Genomic DNA, 14689 nt, shown 5'->3' with positions numbered 1-14689 from the left:
CCATCATTCGTCATCTGTCTATCATACTTTGAATTTATTGGGTGTTCAATTAATATTATTAAAGCAATATTGTGATGTAAATAAAAATAAGCACACATAGAAATGTGTATATTTTTCTTCCTCTAATAATATAGGTGTATTGGTGTGTATTTGAGATATTCATTTATTTAATATCAGGGCAGAGAGAAGTAGCTCTGTGTGTGTGTGTCTATAAACACATACATAGGTGTGCATATATATGAGTATGTATGTGTATATATATGCACACACAACACATATATACTATATATACTATGTGTATATATACATATACATATATACTATACACACTATGTATATATACAAAAGCAAAGAGAGAGGTTGCTCTGTGTGTATACACACATACATAGGTATATATACACATGCATATATACATAGATGCATATATGTATACTATATATACACTATGTATATATATACATAATATATATACACACACAAACATATACACACATATACCTATACATATACACATGGCCACCTGTCTCTGTGTTTGTTCTTTCTTGATCTTGGGCAAATAAGCATCTAGAGATGGAATTGTTCAGGTGTTGGCTTTGGAAGCTACAAAAAATCTGGGAGGAAGCTGAGGTAGACAATATAGTATAAAAAGTGTTGTCTTACATAGGGATAGGGACCAATGGTGAAAAAAAAATTTATTAATATCTCTCATATCTATCCCTTTCTCTTCCATCACACAAGCTTTACCCTAGCTCAGGTTCTCTTTACTAATCCCTTGGACCATTGCCATAGCCTGCTAATTGGTCTCCCTGCCCTCAGTCTCTTCCCACTCTAATTCATCATCCTACAGCTGTCAAATTGAAATTCATAAAATATAGATCTGACTTTATGGTTTTCTTTCAGAAATATCTCCTCTGACTAGGCCCTATTGCTCACAGGAAAAAAAAAAAACCACCCAAAATACTCAGCCTGGCATTTAAAGCCCTCAGCGATGTGTCTCCCACCTTCCTATCCAATTTAGTGTTTCTCCCTTTCCTTCAGTCTCTGTTCTAGTAAAATCAGATAGTTGGCTGATTCTCAGGCACAATATTTCATATCCTGCTTCCATTAACTTTTTCAAGTGTTTCCTTATCATAAGCAGTCATGGAGGGAGGTCCAAATGAGCCAGCACATCCTAGGGGAGCATCTTCATTAAACCTTCCCCTTTCACATTTATGTTACCCATATTTGAAATTCAGCAAGCCAGAGATGAAAGTATATACTTGTATACTTGTAATCCCTTCTACTAGGGAGGCTGAGGCTGGTGGATGTGTTGAGCTCAGGAGTTGAGCTGTAATGGGCTAAGGTGATCTAGTATTCGTACAAAATTCATCATTAATATGATAAGCCCTTGGAATCTGGGAGGGGGGTACCTGGTTTGGGGGGAAGGGAGGGAAATTGACAGGAAAGGAGTGGAGAGGAAGGGAAGGACAAGGAAAGGGAAGGGGAGAGGAGGGGAGAGAAAGGAAGGGAATCATTTCATTTTTAGGACACAGACAATGTCACTACCTTACTGAAGAATTATATTTGAAAAGGCATAATGATGTATTTAATTAAAGCAAATTATTTATTGAGGGGATATAAAAATATTCTATTAGGTCAGATAGACCTGCCCCCACCCACATATGTGTATAGATAGATATACACACAATAAGCACATATATGCAAATATATGTAAACATTTAAAGTATAGGTACATTATATTTTAAAGGGAGAATGAGTAAAATTAAGGAAACTAAGAAAATATTTTCAATAAAAATGAGATGAAAAAGAATAAAAATGATATTCTCATCACTTAACATATTAAGTAGGCACTTATATGTTTCTTCCATTTTTGAAAAGGGTATATGGTAAAGGCAATAAGTAATGTAGATTCAATTCAAGAAACATTTATTAACACATACTAATTATATAAAAGTACATGGGGGGACAAAGACGAAAAGAAGAATTCTCTACCAAGAAACATACCTTCTATGAGGGTAGATATAGCATGGACACAAAGGAGAATGTAGTACATATACAGAAAGAGAATGAGAGAGAGAGAGAGAGAGAGAGAGAGAGAGAGAGAGAGAGTTAATAACTAAGGAGATGAGGAAAGGCCTTGGCTAGGAAATGACTGGTGTATTGTTCTTTCACTGAATCTAAGGATTATTTTAGGCTAAAGGAGGGAAGGAGTCACATGGCTGACTTGGGAAGCACATTTCTAAAACCTCTTTCCAATTCCCTAACCACCCCCATCCCCTGAGCTTTAGAGTCAAAAAACCAGTAGCTGAATTCTGGCTCTTGTCTTTTGCTAGTTTTATAATCATGGTTTGGCTGCTTGACCCCTCTGACCTTCAGTTTCGTTATCTGTAAAATGGGGGTAATAATGCATGTGTTCCTTAGCTCACAGTGTTATTGTGAGGAAAGTACTTTGGGTAGTTTAAAGCTCTGTTGAATCACTAGCATCTTTCAAGGCTCATCTCAAGGGTCGCTGCTTAAACCAGACTTTTCTTGATTTCTCCATTCCCCCACATCAATGTTACTTTGTATATATTTTGTATGTACTTTTCTACTGGGACTGTGTCTACGTGACAACTTATCAATTTGTTCAATTCAGTCAAGGAATCAGATGATTTCATTTTGTTGTCAAATTGCTTATTACGTTGTTGTTACCCAAAAAATAGAATTCAGGAGAGGGACACATCTAGGTGACACAGGAACCTCACCTCTTTAATTTGTAGAGGTGAATCAGGGAAAAGGTTTGAAATGGATAGCTTCTGTGTCCCCTGGAACTTGAATACTGAACCTAATTCAACTGAAGAAAAAAAAAGAAAAAGAAAGAAAGAGAGAAAGAAAGAAAGGAAGGAAGGAAGGAAGAAAGGAAGGAAAGAAGGAAGGAAGGAAGGAAGGAAGGAAGGAAGGAAGGAAGGAAGGAAGGAAGGAAGGAAGGAAGGAAGGAAGGAAGGAAGAACGAAAGAAGAAAGAAAGAAAGAAAGAAAGAAAGAAAGAAAGAAAGAAAGAAAGAAAGAAAGAAAGAAAGGAAGGAAGGAAGGAAGGAAGGAAGGAAGGAAGGAAGGAAGGAAGGAAGGAAGGAAGGAAGAAAGGAAGGAAGGAAGGAAGGAAGGAAGGAAGGAAGAATGAAAGAAGAAAGAAAGAAAGAAAGAAAGAAAGAAAGAAAGAAAGAAAGAAAGAAAGAAAGAAAGAAAGAAAGAAAGAAAGAAACACAATTGAATTCAAATTGACCAACAAAAAAATGCAAGAAAGTCACTTGGCCAAATCATTCACCTTTTATTAAGTTAATTTAACATTTTGTAATCACAGTCTCTGTAGGGTGTGTCAGGGGCTTTGATGAAAATCAGCACTCCCATGATTTATAGATTTAAAAGCTTTCTTCCCCAAATGCTTAACTCCTTCAGAAAACACACACACACACACACACACACACACACACACACACACACACATACACAATAGTGAGAGGAGAGGTTTCTGGAGCAGATGGTCTTTGGCTAAGAGAAAATTGGACCCCAGCACAGCTTTTGGAATTTATTCTAGATTCAAATAGTCTTTAGTATGTGCAAATCATTAAAGCACCAGTCTGTGCCTGAGGAGTGTAAGGCTTCCTTCAATATTTTATAGGAAGGATTTTGATCTATGATTTATCAGTCAACTGACAGCACTAAGGGCAGAGTCTTTTTTTTTTTTTCATTCAGAATCAATTATTCTTCCGGTAGATAGATTTTATTTCTATCCTCATTCCTCCCATTGAAAAAGTCCGCTTTGGGATATGCCTGTCAAATTGAGTGACCAGCCACATAAGTGGTAGGAAAAGCAGGTTTTCTTCATGCTGTGAAAAGCATTGCAGTATAGCAAAGGAAGCCAGTGCTGGGGTATGTTAGGATTTGTAGATTCTTAAGAATGCTGGAACCAGGCAGAGGTATTGATTCCACAGGTCTTGATTTCAAGGTCCACATCAGATTCTTCATCATTATTATTATTACCATTACTACCACCATCATCATCCTCATCATTGTCAGCTTGGATATAGATTAGGGAATTTTATGGAGTAGTTTGGTTTTATTTTGACTAAACTCCCCTTATCTTTGCAACAGTTTATTTAAACCTCCAGACATATTCCCCCCCTACATTATAAGATTTCTTGCAAGTCATGCGGGTCAGTATATTTTTTCTTTCTACACCTAGGTCTGCCTGAATTTCAAGTATACTTTTCAATCAGTTTACTCTGACTTACAAAGCAAATATTATGGGGTAGTTGGGGAGAAGCAATATCTGAGTTTCAAGTTCTATAGCAAGACATATCATACTACTATTTCTTTTAGCAAACGAGCCTGACTAAGGATGTGCTGGCAGAAACTTAAAGTTTGGGGGCTGCCACAAAGATTCAGGTGAATGCCAAATATTTTGAGAAAAGATTTCATAAAATAAGTTTCACTTTTCTTAAGAACTCAGTGCTTCTTTGGTGACACTTTATTATTCCTAACCTGCTTTCCTGAAAAGGGACTGGTCTCTCAGGGTGGTCCTATTATAGAAATAAACTACGATTAATGCCAGACTTTTGCCTAGTGCAATTCCAAAATTATTGCAAATTGTAGTCTTTTTTATGGTGGGAACCTGGTGTAGAAAAAGCAGATTAATTTGTTGAGTCCTTCGTACATGTCACAAAGTAAAATGTACCTCACCAAACCACAGGTAAGGCAAATAGAACCTTGATTTATAGTTATTAAAAAATGTGAGAATGCTGCTCCAAGGCTGCTTTGAAGCAAATTATTTACAGAATTATTTCTAGTTCTGTTGTCTAGGATTATTATACTTTCCCCTTTTCGGAGTCTTTGAAGCAGCTTGGAAACTTTTTGGTTTTATTGTTGTTCTCATGCTTCAAAGTACTATTCTTGTGTTGATAACTTTTTTGTTGCAGTATAAATTGCTTGAAGGTATGGATGGAGTCTTTTTTTTTTTTTTGAGGTAAATCATTCTGCTTGTACCAATGTGACAGGTAAACTCCCTTTGCTTCATTTCTTTGGAAGTGAGATGACTACCCTTTTCCTCTTGCCTCCAACTCAACATGTTAAATATGAAACTTATCACCTTCAGTCTAAAGACTGCCCCTCCATCCCATTTCTCTCAGGGGCACAACTATTCTCCTAGTCTCCTCCAGATGAAACCTTTGCATTCTGTTTTTCTATGTCAGCAAAATTTGAGAAGTGGATAAAGCTAGAATTGTACTCAAAAAGACCTGAATTCAAATCCAGCCTTAGATACTTGCTAGCTATGAGAGCCTGGACAAGTCGCTTAGCCTTCATATTTCAAATTATCAGTTTTCTTTATCTTCTCCATCTTTTACATGCTCACCTTGATTTATCTGTCAAGTCTGATAGTTTACTTTTACAGTGTCTATCTCTCTTTTCTTTCCTATTCCTGAGATGCTAATTCAGATTGCTATGACTTCTCAGGGAATCAGAGAATGGCCTCCAAAATTGAGTCCTTTTCTTTATTCTTTCTCCTCTCCAATCTCTATTTCACAAGAGACATCTTTCAGAGTTATCTTCCTAATGCATATGTCCAAGTCATTCCTTTGTCACTAAATCCTTAGGGATATATTGCATTGAGGCTGTGCTTATAGAAGAAAGCATATACTTGAGCTTGGGATTCAAAACCTTTTACTTCCTTTCCAACCTTATCATGTACCATTCTACTTCCTGAACTCTCCATATTCAATATCATTCCACATTTTTTCTGACCTTTGTTCCCTTTATACTTTTGAGCTATATTGTTTCCCCTATGTAAAAACATCTTGCTTCACATTTCTACCTATGTAAATCCATCACTTCTTTCAGGGTCCAGCTCAAGTACCATATCATCAATAACTCCTCTGATTCTCCCCCTCTCTCCCTCCCTCCTCTTTCTCAGTTATAAGTGATCTCTGCAGTCATATCACTTAAACATCTCTATTTGCATGCCTGTCATGTCTCATGATCCACTGTCAGGAGGAGGCATCATGGTACAATGAAAAGAATATTACCTCTAGATTCAAAGGATGGGGGTTCAAATCTTCCTTCTGATGAATTCTATTTGCATGACCTTAGTCAAGTCACTATATCTTGCTAAGCTTCATTTTCATTATCTAGTAAATAAGAGATATACTAGATGGCTATTTAGAAAACTTTAAACTTGAAGTCTATGATTCTACCACTTATCCTCATAAAATTAGTTTATTGGTGTCATCAACTTACTAGAATGTAAGCATCTTGATGGCAGAGACCATGTCTTGTTTTGCCTTTCTAACTCCACAGTCAATCATAAGGCAATGCAAGAGTAGGCATTTGACCCATCCTATTGTGAAATTTTCAAGTACAAATGTGCTTTCGTTGAATCTCCATTCTAACATTTTCTGCTTATGTGTGCGGAAACTTGTGTATGTATATGTGTGCATGCATCTATAATACATAATTAGTGTTCTCCAGAAAATAACAAGTGGCTTTGGATAGAGAATCTAATCACCCAGACTGAAGCAAAGGAAATGAAAGATTTTGTTTTGTTTTGTTTTGTTTGCTTGTTTGTTTGTCTGTTTGTTTTTCCTGTTCAGAAGCCAATTAGGAGCCTTAAGAGAAAGACAGGAGGAAGCAAGCATAGTTTAGAGAAGGCTGAAGTAATAATGGCAGTTAACATTTATTTAGCATTTTACAAATAATATCTCATTGTATTCTCACAATAATCCTAAGAGATAGATACCATTTTTATTCCCATTTTACAAATGAGGAAATTGAGGTAAAGAGAGGTTAACGTGAATTGCCCACAGTCTCATAGCCAATAAGTATCTGAGGACAGATTTGAAATCAGGTCTTCTTAACTCAGGAGTCAGCTGGGTGACTCAGTGGATAGAGTTCTAGGCTTGTCATCAGGAAGACCTAAGTTCAAATCTGGCTTCAGAAATTTACTAGTTGCATGATCCTGGGCTAGTACATTTATCCTCTCTTTGCCTTAATCCACCGAAGAAGGAAATGGCAAACCACTACAGTATCTTTTCCAATAAAACTCCATGGACAGCCTTGGTATCCTGTGGTCCACAGGGTCACAAGGAGACATAGACACACCTGAACAACAACAACAACTTTCTGACTGCAGTACTAGCACCACTGTGTCACCTAAGTTACTCCAAGAAGGGGAAAAAAAATCAACGTAGAAAGAGATGATCAATTTCCTGTGGACATGTGATAAGAAGGAATATTGTGGAAAGTGTGGTGGCCTTAGCCTCTGGAGACCTGGGTAGAAATCTTGACTCTAAAATGAACTATTGTGGGACCTTAAGTAAGCCAAGGAACCTCGGTTTCCTCATGTATAAAATGGGGGAAGGATCTGGATTAGAAGTTTGATCTCATCCAGCTATACATTTTTTATTCTATGTTTAAATGCCCTGATTTTGCAGAGCAAAGTGCCTTCTCTAAACATCCCAGCTTTTTAGCAAATAGAACAATGTATTTGGGGGATTGTCTGACATGTGGATTTCTTTTGCTTGATGGAACTTGTTTGACACAAGATAATGTTTATTCGACACTAGGTAAGTGGTTCTCTGTTATATTTTGTTTTTAGTTTAAGGGAATATTTTGGAGACAGGAGGGAGAGAAACAATTCTGAAGCATTAAAAATCCAAACACATAAACACAATTGAACAGGGAGAGGTTTGAAGGGGGATACAAATAAGCAGGAAGGCTTTGAAACTAACATTTATTATAAGCTTAAATAAAAGAATCAATTTGTTCCCAGGAGAGTTTCATAGTTTCCTATGCAATCCCCTCCACCCCCAACCTGTTTGTTATTTGTGATGGTGGTGGTGTTGTTCTTTGTAAGTGGAAATGTTCCTGTCAGTTAGTGTCTGTCAAATACAAAATAACAACAGGGTTGTTGTTTTGTTGTTGTTGTTGTTTTGCTTTGTTTTAACTACATTGAAGACTCTCCAAGTTTATTAATCTGGTGTTTATGATCTTTTTCCCCATCTTTTTTGATAATTATATTTCAATATATTCAGTTTTCTTTATAATACTGTGTTTCATTTTATGCACTTAAAAACCTTATTCTGAGGATTCCATAAACTCTATCAGACTGCCAAAGGGATCCATCACACACTCAAACACACACATACACACACACACACTAAGGACCCCTTCTCAAGGGACTTGGACTCTCTTGCATCTGAGAAAGAGGGAAGGCCAGGCAAGAAAAGGAGAGCCAAAAAACATTTATTTAGTGTCCTGATCCCCAAAACAGCACCACTGGAAGGTACTCACCAGTAGATGAATGGGCATGAGATGATCCAGAGAGTTGAGACCCCAACTGAGGGTGAGAGGGCTGTTAACACATCAAGGTAAAATCCTAAGAGTCAGAAATTGAACTAAGATTGGAAGAGAAGTATAGGTCTCACACACACACAAACAGGATTTAACTAGCTGTCATTAGTTCTAAGATGAAGAATGTACACCAATCTATGATACATATCGATCAACTTATCTATCCATAGGCATTTATTAAATGCTATGGACTATACTATGCACCAGATATACAAAGATCAAAAGGAAACAACCTACAGTGGGTTGGTTCATATGTGTACATTAAGTACATGCATATATGCAAACTTACAAGCATACACATAATACTGAAGCCTTATTCTGTTATACTTCTCCTCACCTCCCTCGTCCAGTTGCCCTTTCTCTTACTTCATCCAATAGTTATCTAGCCCAGAGATGTTAAAACCCTTCTGATCCTCTTTATTCTGTCCTTGCAATAGGTAAGACAACCCCATAGCCCTTCTCTCTCCTCTTGCCTTAGTTTGCTTCAGTTTGGTCTTATCTACATGAAACATCTTGGTTCTGGGATTAAGTTAGAAGGGTTGTGGACCATTTATATAATTTCCTTCCAGATTTCCTTTATTGAATGCTCACTCTGTCTTAAAACTCCCTACTTTAAAAAAATTCAGATGATAACTTTATTATATATTTAAAAGGAATAGCCAATCGTACACAATAGATTAGCAGTTTCATGGGCAGTCATCTTTTGTATTATGTTATGCTATGGAAAAGCTTGTTTTATTCCTTAAATTAAAAATAAAATTAATAAAACTAAAAACACCAAAAACAACAACTCCCTGCATTCTCAGAGGCAAAGAAATTTGCCTCAATCCTATTCTCATTGAGGTCAAAGTCAAGTCAAGTGAATAAACATTTATAAATCAGCTAATATATGTCAGTCACTGTGCTAAGCAGGAGATCTATAGAAAGGAATAAAATAATCTTATAGTTTAAGGGGAAGACAACTTGTAAATGTGTAATATGGCATATATGAAAAATATATACAGAATAAAATAATCTTTAATAGATAATCTAAACTTTTCAGATTCTCTCCTAGGATTTCAATTTAATTGTATCAATTTGGAAAAAAAAATTCTAACGCATTCTCTTAGGCAGTGAAGTACTGAAGAATCTGATTACCCCAAGGAAGAGAATTTCCAAAGTAGAAAATCCTTCCTCAAAGGAATATCTCAAACCAGTTTTTTAGTTAGGACAAAAATTCTAGGAAGTTGCCCAAGGTTTATAGAAGTTAATTTAAGTAACTAGCCCAGGCTCACATATTTAGTAAGAGAGGGTCATGATTCCAAGGCTAGATCTCTGACTTGTAAGGCAACACTGTTTTCTCTGTATCATAGCTACTCCCGATGGTATCAATGTTCTTTGGAGCCTAGCACAGCCTAGAGAAGGAGTTCTTAAACATCTAGTCAATTTATTCATTCATTCTTTCCTTCACTGACCCAGCAAACATTTTTTAAAATCTTTATGTGGCTTAATATCTCAGACCTCTGCATTAGGCTTTAATAATACAAAACCCCAAAGCAAATAGTCCCCACTATTAGACACTTGCATTCTATAGTTTAGCTAAATTTATATTAATGTCAAATATTAATTTCAGAGTGATACAAAAAAATTACATATAAAAAAGCTAGAACTGTGATTTCTTATAGCTAAACCATTCTTAAAACTGACCAGAAATTTTGTTTTCCTCTGGAAATTTCAGTCACATAGATTCAACTGTGGTAATCAAAATAGTTTGTCTCCATATGCCTCTCTCACTTTCCTAAATCTAGACATGAAAACTATAAACTTACAACAGCAAAGTTGTTTGTGATTGTAAATAGAATCTATGATTTGGTAAATCTTTGTTACTCAAAACATTTTTATGTCCTCATGGATTCTGGGCTCCTTTGGTTGGTCAAACTAGTAAATTTCTCTTAGGAATCTGTGAGCCTGAGGGGGATTTTGTAGTTGCACCTGCTTCTGTCTTTGATTCTATGTCACTTCCAGGTTCAGTGCCTTTGGGCTGCCTACAAGCTTTTCAGTTTAGCAGGGAGATTTGTAACTTTGGGGTTTGTTGCTAGATTTGTTTCCTGTCCCTTTGCCTGAGACTTTCTGACTTACACAGACTTGTCTTCCCTTTCATTTTCTCTTTTCCTCTGTACTAGACAGCTGTCTTTTTCTATCTCTGTTTTTCTCTGTCTCTCTGTCTCTCTCTGTCTCTGTCTCTGTCTCTCTCTCTCTCTGTCTCTCTCTGTCTCTCTCTCTCTCTCTCTCTCTCACACACACACACACACACACACACACACACACACATACACACACACACACACACACACAAGTTTTAAAACCTGCCCTACTATTAAGTGGTCACCAAACTTTATTGAAGAAAAATATTTATATTCCAGATTTGTTTTCCCTCAGGAGAGATGAGTAGTGTGTTCCTGTGTGCATATGCTGTTTATGTAGATATGTGTAAAAAAAAAATGCCAAGAGGTTAGCATTTTAGAATTAAGCAAATTATCCTTTCTTTTTCTAGCTTCTCTTTAAGCATCCTCAGCTGCCCTGCTTTCACAAGAAAGCAAAGCTGGCTGGCTAGAGGATGGCATCCTTCTGCTACTCTAAAAACAACTCCTTGGGGATTTCTATTCAACTATTACAGGTTCATTCCTCTCAGTCCCAGGAATTTGAGAGTCCTCTATTAAAATGCAAATCACTCTAGAAGGGGTAAAGCCCTCAACCCTTATCAACTAATACCTTTCTTATCAGTTAACAGTTAAGTAAGGATTAGCAAAAAAAAAAAAAAAAGTGGGGTAGGGATGGGCTCTAAGTCTCAGAGACTGGGAAGTTGGTCTGCTAGGAGACAGGAAAGGACTCTGATTCTTCAGGATGTGGAAGGACTTGTAGCATGATTTGCCCCTACTTCACAGTTCTACTTATACCAGGCCCATGTCGTAATTACACTTCAAAATGAGTACACTAGAGTTATACTTCTTAAACTTGGATGGATTTCAGGGTGTCAGTGAAGTTGGATGGGAAAAATTGCATCTTTATTTCAATTTTATTGGTTTCCTTTGTAAGTCTATGTATGTATTTCAGGGGGCAGCTAGGTGGCAGCTGGTAGCACAGTAGATAAAGCACCAGCCCTGGATTCAGGAGGACCTGAGTTCAAATCCAACCTCAGACACTTGACACTTATTAGCTGTGTGACCCTGGGCAAGTCACTTAACCCTCAATGCCCAGAAAGAAGAAAAAAAAAGTATTTCATGCATTTAGAAACAGTATACTGAAAAGAGGTCCATAGTCTTACCTAGTTTTTCAATCATAAACATAAGTAAGGAACCCCTGTACTAGAAGGGAGTGAGGCAGCAAGAGTTAGATTTAGTTGTTGGAATTGGGGTCATAAACACACTTCCAAATCCTGCCTCCAGTTCTTATTACCAATGTCACTGGCCAAGTCTTTCAACCTCCATGAGTTGAGTTTCCTCATATGTAAAGTGGAAATTACTCTGTTCAGGATCTAAAGAGGTAAACTATGAAAATTGCTTTGTGACTTTAAAATGCTATTTAATTGTTTCATTTCATTATTAGGTATTTTTTTGGAGTCAGAATTTGGTAAAATCCCACTCTAATAGCATTGAATCCTTCCTGATATTACCCTCCCTTGATTACCCAAACATTTAATTTAACAGGTTTTTGATTTGTTTTTGTTTTTGTTTTTGTTTTTGTTTTTTGGGGCGGGGCAATGGGGGTTAAGTGACTTGCCCAGCATCACACAGCTAGTAAGTGTCAAGTGTCTGAGGCCAGATTTGAACTCAGGTACTCCTGAATCCAGGGCCAGCGCTTTAACCACTGGGCCATCTAGCTGCCCCCTTAATTTAACAGTTAAGCCTTAAACATCTCAGGTATTTCACTCAGGCAAAGTACCAAGTGTAAGTCAGTCAATCAACAAACATTTATTAGGCACCTACCATGTGTCAAGCACTCAACCAGGTGCTGGTGAGACAAAAAGAGGTAGAAGCAAAGCAAAACAGTAAACAAACATAAAACCAGTCTAATAGGGGGAGACAAGATGCAAACAAATATATACAAACACGATACAGCAATATAAATTTTGAGGAGTCTCAGAAGGAAGGCACATAGTTTAAGTAGGTCTGGGAAATACTTTTTTTTTTTTTGGCATGAGACAATGGGGGTTAAGTGACTTGCCCAGGATCAGACAGCTAGGAAGTGTGAAGTGTGTGAGGCCAGATTTGAACTCAGGTCCTCTTGACTCCGGGGCTGCCCCATGGGAAACACCTCTTATAGAAGATGGGATATTAGTTGGGATGTGAAGGTAGCTAGAAAGGGAAAATGCCTGGTGCCTGGTGCCTGGAGATGAAATACCCTGCATAAGCAACAGCAATGAGGCCAGTGTTACACTATAAGGATCACACTATAAGGCATAAGAACAATGGAAAGGAAAGGTAGGAAGGGATCATGTTAGGAAGGGCTTGGAAAGCCAAAGGGAGAATTTTATATTTGGTCCTATAGAGAATAATTATTTATCGAATGGAGTGGGGATCTAGGGATATGATCAGACCTGAATTTTAGGAAAATCAGTTAGACAACTAAGGGGAGGAAAGATTAGAGTAAGCAGAAACTGAACGCGGATAGACCAACCAGCAGATTATAGTCAGGTATGAAGCGTGGCCTTTGTAGTGTCATAGGAGAGAAGAGACATATACAAAAGATGTTGTTGTTGTTGTTGTTGTTGTTGTTGCTGCTGCTGCTGCTGCTGTTGTTTCTTGTCTGACTCTTTGTGACCCCATTTGGGGTTTTCTTGCAAAGATACTGGAGTGGTTTGCCATTATCTCCTCCAGCTCATTTCACAGATGAGGAAACTGAGGCAAATAAGGTTAAGTGACTTGCCCAGGAGGCTACAAACAGCTAGTAAGTATCTGAACTCAGGTCTTCCTGACTCCAGGCTTGGTGCTGTATCCACTGTGTCACATGTGGCAAATGTAGAATAAACAGGACTTAGCAAATACTTGTATATGTTTAAAACAAACAAAACTTACTTTAAAAGGAAGAAAAACAAACAAACCAACAAACCTGTAAATTGATTTTCCTATTTTGTAGTAAACTTAGAAATTTTCCCCACAAAAATAATTAAAGGCAACCTAAATATATTGTTTTACTTAATTCTTAATTTTTATTGTTTTGTATTTTTTTTTGTTTTACTTAATTCTTGATGAATTAATTTCATAATGAGGTTGCTAGGAAACACTGAATTATCATGTATGTATATGTAATTATTTACTACTACCTTAAGTGCTTAGTGGAAATAAGGTCTTAAATTTTGTGAAGACTGTCCAATGTGAAAAACTTCCAAAACCAAGCCATAGCAAGGTCTAGAGAATGATGGATTAGACTGAATCTGTGCCACTTGGCGCTTAGTATGATTCTAATTTCATTTGGAGCCAAGACGCTACTATCACCCTGACATAAAATCCAATTTACCCATGGTTTTAAAATATGGAGTGTATAGACGCTAGTCATATATTTTCTGTCTTTCACTTTAACAGTAATTTCCCAAACATTTTCCAATTGCCATCCAAAATAGTACCACTTGTAAAAATCCTTTGCAGCTTTTTGAATGAACTTTAAATGCCCTGGAACATTGTCGTTCTGTTATAGGAAAATACAATAAAAAATACATTCCATGATACCTCCCTTTCTAATAAATACTTGTATATCAAATATGCTTATCCAGATGTTGTACTTGCAAATACAAAGCTATATGTTTCATATAAATAACTGGCATCTATAATGAATACTCAGGAGCAGCCATAGTTACTGACTACTAAAATTATAACTCAACTGTTATTTTGCAATTTCAGGAAGCCCCAAAGCACATAATAGAAGTAATTTACATGCAAAGAGACATGAGTGTGTTAGTTTACTACCAATGATAGTACTGTATATATCTCCATGTCACTGTCTATATCTCAAAGTACAATTAATGTGAAAGATCACAGGACATAGACTAAGTGATGACAAAGAAACATAATATCAAAATTTGTATGTTTAACATTAACAAAAGTTATATTAATTTTAATTTACTTGCAATAAATTAGAAATTCCATTAGGCAGGACTAGGGCACTGTTGGTAAATCCTTGCCTTTCCAAAAGATTTAACAATATACAATTCAACATTTCTTAAATCACTTCTTGGTTTAAAGCCTCCATTCACTGGAGTTCTAATTTAATGTTTCCTTACTCTTTGGAGGTGACTTTAGGTTCTTAAAGGCTGAGCTAGCAGGTAGTTTACT

The sequence above is a fragment of the Dromiciops gliroides genome, chromosome 6, assembly GCF_019393635.1.
Source record: "Dromiciops gliroides isolate mDroGli1 chromosome 6, mDroGli1.pri, whole genome shotgun sequence".
NCBI classification, from domain to species: Eukaryota; Metazoa; Chordata; class Mammalia; order Microbiotheria; family Microbiotheriidae; genus Dromiciops; species Dromiciops gliroides.
This window is presented reverse-complemented; position numbering follows the sequence as displayed.